This window comes from Cygnus olor, chromosome 1, assembly GCF_009769625.2.
Source record: "Cygnus olor isolate bCygOlo1 chromosome 1, bCygOlo1.pri.v2, whole genome shotgun sequence".
In the NCBI taxonomy this organism is placed as follows: Eukaryota; Metazoa; Chordata; class Aves; order Anseriformes; family Anatidae; genus Cygnus; species Cygnus olor.
The window spans coordinates 201,158,972-201,167,265 of NC_049169.1; the positions used below are offsets into that span (position 1 = coordinate 201,158,972).

At 43.7% G+C, this 8,294-nt stretch overlaps 1 long non-coding RNA gene across 1 annotated transcript; it reads left to right on the top strand.

Moving 5' to 3' along the window:
• Nucleotides 1-357: 357 nt before the first annotated feature.
• LOC121063658 lies at nucleotides 358-4,013 on the top strand. Its single transcript, XR_005816128.1, has 4 exons — nucleotides 358-476; nucleotides 1,516-1,569; nucleotides 2,020-2,085; nucleotides 3,693-4,013. It is a non-coding gene; the product is annotated as an uncharacterized LOC121063658 (long non-coding RNA).
• The last annotated feature ends 4,281 nt before the right edge of the window (nucleotides 4,014-8,294 follow it).

Below are 8,294 nucleotides of genomic sequence, written 5' to 3' on the forward strand. Positions count from 1 at the left end.
AGCAGGGCCTGCTCTTGTAGTGACACAGTGCTTCAGCTCTGCTGCATTTATGCCTCTTCCCTCCTGCTCCCAACACATGCACCCAACTTCTTACGGCAAGCTTTTGTCCCCTTTGCAACACTAGAAAAGCACAAAGTGAAATGCCAAGACTGAGACTCTATCATGCTTGGGAAAAATGCCAACAAACCTCGTCTGGAGCATTATTCATTTAATTCCATGGAACTCTGACAATAAATATATGTTCTTGTGATAGTCCTTGCTATTCTACACGCCCTGACCTCCAAAAGAGCGTGAAACAATCATCCCAAAGGAGAGACATCTCCCAGCTCCACAGTCATCCTGTTGGAGGTCTGTTTTGCTCTATACAGGCAAATCAGGTTCCAAAAAGCATCATGTTTCTGGAGGAAGAACACTGACAAAATCAAAGCATGTGTGAGGAAGACCCAAGCTGAAGCCAGGAAGGCATTCATCTGTCGGTAAGTACTCCCCTCCCTTTGTTCCCTTCTGCTCCCTTGTCCCCTTTTTCTCTGGAACAGGGAAAGCATTCCTGATGGAGACACGAGTGACACAAGGAACATTTAATTGTTGCAGTGAAAACAGTGCAAAACAGCATAGAACTGAAGCCACATAAACCGGGGAAAAGTCAGAGAAGTTTGTGTAGGAGCATCCTAGGGCAGCCGCATTGCTGCTGAAGCCTGTGATGGAAGCAGGGCCAGGCGTCACATGGAGATGAGTCTTTGCAAAGAATCAGTCTTAATATAATCAAAGTCCAAATGCAGTCCAAAATGAGATTGCTGTAAATAAAGGAGAAATTTATTAGTTCCAGATGGCTTCATAACAGTAAGTTTCAGAGAAATCAAAGCCAACATCTTGAAGAAAATAAACACCCCTTTTGGACCATCTTGCAGATTGAGGTATTGGCATAAAACAGATGCTCTGAATATGGAAAAGGTTATTCATATACATGATACAAAATAATAATAATAATAGGAAAAAATAATAATAACAATAAAAGGTCTTCTTTCCTTGATTCTCCACATTTCTGTTACAGTTTGGTCTCTATGCATTTCACCAGGTGAGACCATGGAAAACTTTTTTTTTCTTCCTGATTAATTTTGTTTGTTTCAAACTTGTTTAAGTCACAAATTTCAGCCTGAAAAGTCAGCTGTGCTGTGCACTGCTACTGGCAGGGAGTAGAAGTCAGGGCTATTTGTGCCTTGGTTATCTCTGAAGCAAGAAAGCCAAGTTTATGAGAAAATCGAAAATGGATCCATTGAGCCCAACAAAGTATCTTCAGTTGCAATGGTGGGTTCAAAATTTCACCCCAAATGTGCTTCCTGCAGTCTGTAAACTGAACCTGAATCCAAATCTGAAGTCAGGTTTGGCTCTTTCATACTTTTCCATCAGCAATAATCTGTTTGGAATTTTGTAAACAATAATGTTTATAATCCATAATGTTTATAATCCATAAACCAGAAACCCACTTTAATGTTGTGAACTTTGTTGTCTCTACAGAGCTCGCAAGGAGAAGCACCAGTGCAAGTTTATTTTAGCCAACCAAGTCAGTTGGTAAGGTTCTGTCTGTATGCAGCAGTTCAGTCTGCTGTATAAGCCAGGGTCAGACATGTTTACGTTTTTCCATAGTCACTTCATAGCCACCACCATATACAGAATCCCCACATTATGCATGCTTTCAGATGAACAAAATTGCACCTGGATCTTAGACTCCATCCTGTTCCCATTAAGCCTTCCCTAGCTTTAGCTGATATTTTGGGGCTCAGCAAAATGGTTGTCTACACTTTGCCCGGATGTGAAATAATAAATTTTTGCTCAGTTCTGGCTACTTGTTTGGCTGGCTGTTTCTATCTGTACCTCTAATTCTCATAAACATTGTAAGATAGCCTGTCCACATTTTTAAAGTGATTTGCTCCTCTTTGCCCTTCCTTGCTCTATGCACGGCTAATTCCTGTTTACAAGCTGCTATGGGCCTTTTTGCTGATATTTCCTTTCTCTCTGCAGCTGGGACCACAGCATCTCTTCCAGGAAACCAAAAAGCCTCTTAAAACATCTTCAGAAACTTAACAGGTAGATATAGTTTCTAGTTTTATTAATTCCTCTGCTATGTTTGGAAGTCATTGACTTCTCAGAGTAGCAAAACTAACTGAAAACACTTCACAAGGAAATAAAGTACTGTCCTAATAGCATGAAAAATGACATTTTTTATAGCTGTGGCTTCTGCTAAGAGGTACATTTCCTTTCTGAGGGGCTCCTCTGCCACTCTGGGATGCCCCAGTGCCCGGCACTGCAGCAGCGGTGCTGCAGGGGGTGCCCAGCAGAGCCATCATTTGGTCATTTATCTCCAGTAGTGAGGTGATACCTAAAACCATGGCCTCTGCCTGGGTGGTGTGCCAGGGAAACATTCACTCTGGTTCCACCTTCCAAGCACAAGTCTCTCCACTGGCTGCCAGGCAGCTCCTGGTACTGGTAACCAAGCCCATTTTGGTTTTGGAACCATGGTGCTATCCCAGGAATAATGAAAAGCTAGGATAAAGCTCAAGATGAAACAAAGATTTTTTTTTTTTTTTTCCTTCCCCCTCGCTATTAGAGGAGATCAGACGAATTCAGTCCCTGAGAATCTTTAGGAAATTAGGTAAACCCTTCCTGCCCAGATCAGCTCTGTCAAGATGTGACTCAGTCTCTGTGACTGCAAGCAATTATTGTTTCTGTCTCAGCTGCAAGGTCATCTCTGAAAATACTTACTTTTGATGAATATTCACCGTCTGAAGGCAAATGATGAAGGCATTTCATTTTCCTCCAAAACACTGTCATTTACACAGATCTAACCATCTCTTCCTCCAGGCCAATGTCACTTACATGAAGCTGAACTTCCTAAATAAAGCTAAAACCAGCTACTAGGAACAAAATGAATTTCTCTAAGCACTAGGAAATGAGGGAAATGCCATTACACATGGAAAAGAAGGACATTTATTATTTTTTCCAAAGCTTTGTCTTATTATAGTTAGTCTTACAATAGTACCTACATAAAGCAATTCAGATAAGAACCCCCCTGAGATAAGCATTGTGTGAAGTACTTATAGTAAGAGGCAATCCCTGTAATTGCAAGGAGATTAATGTTAAAGAGATTGAAGCATTTCATAGCTGAATGTCCTGTCAGTGAAGCTGGATAATAAGCCTTCTTTTCACACACCATTTGCCTTTAATGAAGGAGGATAAATTAACCTGCATGGTTCACTGACTTCCAGTACCCAGGCTAGGTCACTTTGGCTAAATCTGCATGGGAGACGTTGGGCAGACAAGAACTCAGAGCAGGTGGGATGGAAGCCAGCTTTGATCTGAAGGCTGAGCAACAGCCTTGGCATGGTGCTGAGGTTGCGTTCCTCTGCCTTGCTGACGTAGCTGAGGGAGAGAGCAAAGAGCAGGGGAAAGGATGACTCAACAGATAGCAAGAGTTGAAGAAGAAAGCACGTAAACGGCTTGCCTAAGGTCACCCAGAGCTTGTGAGGCCATGGCTGGGGTTGCAGCAGGCCACACTGGCGAAGAGCAGCAATGACCAGCCTGACACAGTGCAGACAAGGCATTCGTCTTCTCTTTCTTACTGTGCTGGCTGCAACTTTATCAAGCTCAAATTTTTTTTCACTAATTTCTCTCTGACTTTCTCTATTCCACCACAGGAGCCCAGGGTGAAGTGTTAGATAGCAGTGGGGAAGTTGAGTGCACACAGAAGGAATTCAAGTGTTGGAGGAAGCCGGGCTGCTGGACAGAGTCTGCATCTGCTGCTGAAGGCTACATTGGTGCTGACACACTGGGTTATTTCTGCCATGATATTACCCGAGTGTCCAATTAAAGACAAGGTTAAACATGGTTTGAGATCAATGTTGTGAGTACTTGCAAGAGGAGATTTCAGATTTTGCTTTAGTGTTTGAAAGGTCAGAAGCTTTACAGCTCCTGCTAATCTTCACTGAGATGCCTCCCAAACAGCCTCTCAGGTAGCACAAGACTTGCTGTAGGACATTGGGACAGCAGGGAAGTCTTCCACTGGCTGGAATTAATGGGAAAAGGTTGCACTAATGGGAAAATTACGCAGATTTGTTTTGACTTAAAAATGGTTGGCACCTCCCCCCCCTTTTTTTTTCATTTTTTAATGTAGGGTATTAAACAGTTTTGTTATTGCAACAGAGTCAGTGTATTTTTAATACACAAAATGCAGGGATAAATAATATTTTTCCACTAGACTTTATTTGGGAATCAAAAGTACAAAACCATATTTTAAATCTAGCTTCTTATCCATGCCAAAGAGTGTGAGTCACACATGATGGTATTCACAGAGAAGCCAGCAGATGTTGGAGAAATATTGTGGTGTTAGATTTCTGTTCCATATCCAGAACCAGAAAAACTGACCTGTCCAAAGGGTGAAATCCAAGAATAACAACAGTGGTCAAGATTTTCAAACTCAGGTGCCTAAGAGATAAATCCATGTGATGGGATTGTGATAAAAGTTAATGTCTTTTGATTCCTATAAAATATATGAACAGGCAGAGGCATGCATATATATATGAATATATATGAATAGGCAAGGTTTGTACCACAAAGGAAACTGGGGTGGGATTTGGGAATCTACTTGTAGGTGTCTGCATGTGAAATAGGGACTAAGCTCTCATTATATTGAAGAAGGATGTAGTCTCCAATAACTTCATAGTCCATGGAGTTTGGAAATGAGTCAATTGAGTAACTGCCAGGTGACTCCTTCAGGGTGAACTGATTTGTGCTGTGGGCTCCATGGTCTGTGTTGGTTGGATCTCCACTGACTGTAATGGGAGCATAGATGGTCCTCATGTCCTCCACCTACACTTACGTGTTTTATTGTCTAAATCCCACACCAAATGCTAAAATATGAACCATTTTTGTAACTGTAGTTGACGTGTCTCAAGCTATGTCTAACCAGCAGCATATCCCAGGTGCACCCACTCTGTATAGAGGTTGCTCCTTTGTACACACTGCTCTTTTCTCCCAGTACATCTATTTCTTCACAGCAAGGAAACTGCAGTTCTCAAAGCACCCATGAACCAAACCCCAGAGGCAAACACCGTATCTCAAAGGAAAGTGACAGAAGGGTTTCTAGCTTTGTCCTTATGAAAAATACAACCCAGTCTCAGACTGCAAGAAATGCTACACCATGCTCTGTACCTACAGGTAACAGGATCTCCTCACTTATAACCTGAGCCTGAAGTTTGGATTCTGACCATGAGGGAATCATGGAATCCTAGAATCATTGAGGTTGGAAAAGGCCTCCAAGATCATCTACTCCAACCATCACCCTACCACCAATATCACCCACTAAACCATGTCCCTAAGCGCTAGGTCCAAGCTTTTCTTCAACATCCCCAGGGGCAGTGACTCCACCACCTCCCTGGGCAACCCATTCCAATGCCTAACTACTCTTTCTGAGAAGAAATGTCTCCTAATTTCCAACCTAAACTTCCCCTGGCACAACTTGAGGCCATTCCCTCTAGTCCTATCGCTAGTTATCTGCGAGGAGAGACCAACCCCCAGCTCCCCACAGCTTCCTTTCAGGTATTTGTAGAGAGCCATAAGGTCTCCCCTGAGCCTCCTCTTCTCCAGACTAAACAACCCCAGTTCCCTCAGCTGCTCCTCACAGGACTTGTGCTCCAGGCCCTTCACCAGCTTCATTGCCCTTCTCTGGACACACTCCAGAGCCTTGATGTCCTTCTGGTAGTGAGGGGCCCAAAACTGAACACAGTACTCGAGGTGCGGCCTCACCAGAGCAGAGTACAGGGGGACGATCACCTCCTTGGTTCTGCTGGCTACACTATTCCTGATCCAAGCCAGGACGCCATTGGCCTTCTTGGCCACCTGGGCACACTGCCTGCTCATGTTCAGGCTAGCATCAACCAGCACCTCCAGACCCTTTTCCTCTGCACAGCTTTCCAGCCACTCTGCCCCAAACCTGTAACCTTGAATGGAGTCAGCACTAGCCCTGACAGCCTGGACTATCTCCTTTGGACTGTGCTGTCATGAAAGATATTGAGATTTCTGACCAAACCCACTTTCTATCATGCTGTTTCCATGAAAGTCAGTCTTAGAAACCAAACATATACAAACAGTGTACTACCAGCCCTTGCAAACTCCCCTGGCACATCTGAGAACTGGCCCAAGCTTCCAAATATTTTAAGAAATCTTCAGGGATTTTTCTTTTTCTTTTCTTTTTTTCTTCCCTTGTTTTATCCATTTTCCCATAGGGAAATTATAATCTGCTGGCTCCTGCTACATGGACCTACACATTTCTGCAGGGTGACGCTGGAAATTAAGGTCTTCATAAAGCTCCCCCAGCAATATCTAATCTATATAACAAAGGACAGGAAGGGAGAGAAAATCAGCCCCGAGGTCCTCAGAGTTAAATGTCCGAAAGGGTGAGGAATGCCGCCGCGGGGGGAGGCATGTGCGTGCAGCCCAGCCAGCTGTGATGCTGCAACTGCGCTGGAGCAGGGCTGGTAATCAGAAACACCCCCAGCACTCGGCTTCGCGTTCACTGGGAAAGGCATCACGGAGCTCAGAATTGTATAAAATGACGAGTGCTTTGCTTTTCTCCTGGGGTTAACCTTCTTGAAGGGCCAGGGCTGAAGAAGTGTTGAGTACTAAGTGGTGAGTGCCCCATCGTGCAGCCCAGCCACGCAGACCTCATGTGATCCCACGGGGGTGATAGGAGAACACACAGATGAAAGCCTGAAAAAGCCTCCTTGGAAGGGGTGGGCCTCACCAAATATCCAGTATATTTTTATAACCCTGCTCCTCAGACTGAGATTAAGAAAACGACAAACAAGCCGATCACAAAGGGTCACAATGCCAAGTAAGGCAGTTGAAACTAATGATATAAATACACTTTGAACAGGACATCTTTATCAAGAGAGGAAGTAATAAGGGCTACAGTGACCAGGCAACATGGGAGAAAGGAGGATAAAGAAGGACTGAGATAAGGTTAATGAAGAATGACAAACAGAGCCAAGTGGCTTTTTCCTGTTAAAATAAAAGCCCCTGTCCTTATCTAGGTCAAGGACAGGGAGGGGAGTTTCCTCAGCCAAAGAACTGCACAAAGTGAGCCCTGGCAGCTAAAGGGACGTGGGGACACTGCTGCTCCTGCCCTCCCTGGAGCCAGGAAAAGGCAAACACAATCAGATGCAGGTTCAGCCCTATGAAAACATTGCTCCATTGGCCAGATTCATCATTTTGTCATTCCAGAAGTGTTCCAAGAAGGATAATAAATTGAAAGGATTAAATGAAGAGCAAGAATTGGCTGAAAGCAGATCAGTGCCTTCTGGCTACCAGACCCCATTGCACTTACAGCAAGAACTGTTTGCATCTCTCCCTGGTGTGGTTTTAATTTCTAATAATTGAGCTCCTCACAGTTGTTTGTGAGCAGACATTCGTGGCTGTCACCCGACATGGACCTCTCCCTGATGATGGCCTTCTTGGTGGATGGAAAATGCTGCATACTCGGCAGCAGTCCTGGCAGACTGGGAAGAGCCCATGAACTGGCTGGCTTGGACAAAACCAGAACCAGTGGAAAGAATCCAAAATACTTTCGAGGATGCTGGCTCAGGGCTTTTGAGACTTCAGGCCAAGATGACAGGGCTAGATGGCATAAAAGCAGAGCAGGTGTGAAGGTCAGGCAGATTTATGTGACAGCACCCACGGCCTGTTGCAGGCCAGCCAACACAATTCTCCATCCAATTTTAGAGTCTGAAGAAAGGGGTTAAGTGAAAGCTTGGATTTGAACATAGATATAAGCAGGTTAAAGGTACAAAGTTATGTTCTGGTAAGCTGTATGTTATATCCAAACTAAGAAAAAAAAAAAAAAAAAAAAAAAAACAACTTCATATACACACATCCGTGCACTCTCATGGCTTCTTCTAGATCAGCTTGGAAAAAAGGACCCAGACATTCTTATCACGTAGTCACAAAATCAGATTTGGGAACTTTGGCAATGCTATTTATAGCCTAATTTACCCAGCAATAAGATAAGGTTGTAATGTCCCTTATCATTTCACAGAATTGCTCTCAGTCTTAACACATTACTGTTTACAAAGAACGTGTGCAACACAGATGGGTGCTCTCTTCGTATGACGTGCACTTAGATTGCCATCTGAAAAGCATATGTGAGCAGCAGAGCATGATGCAATGATCACCTGTGCTTTGATAAGGGTGAAAAAAAAATATGAGAAGGAGCTAGTGGTAATTAATAATAATAATAATAATAA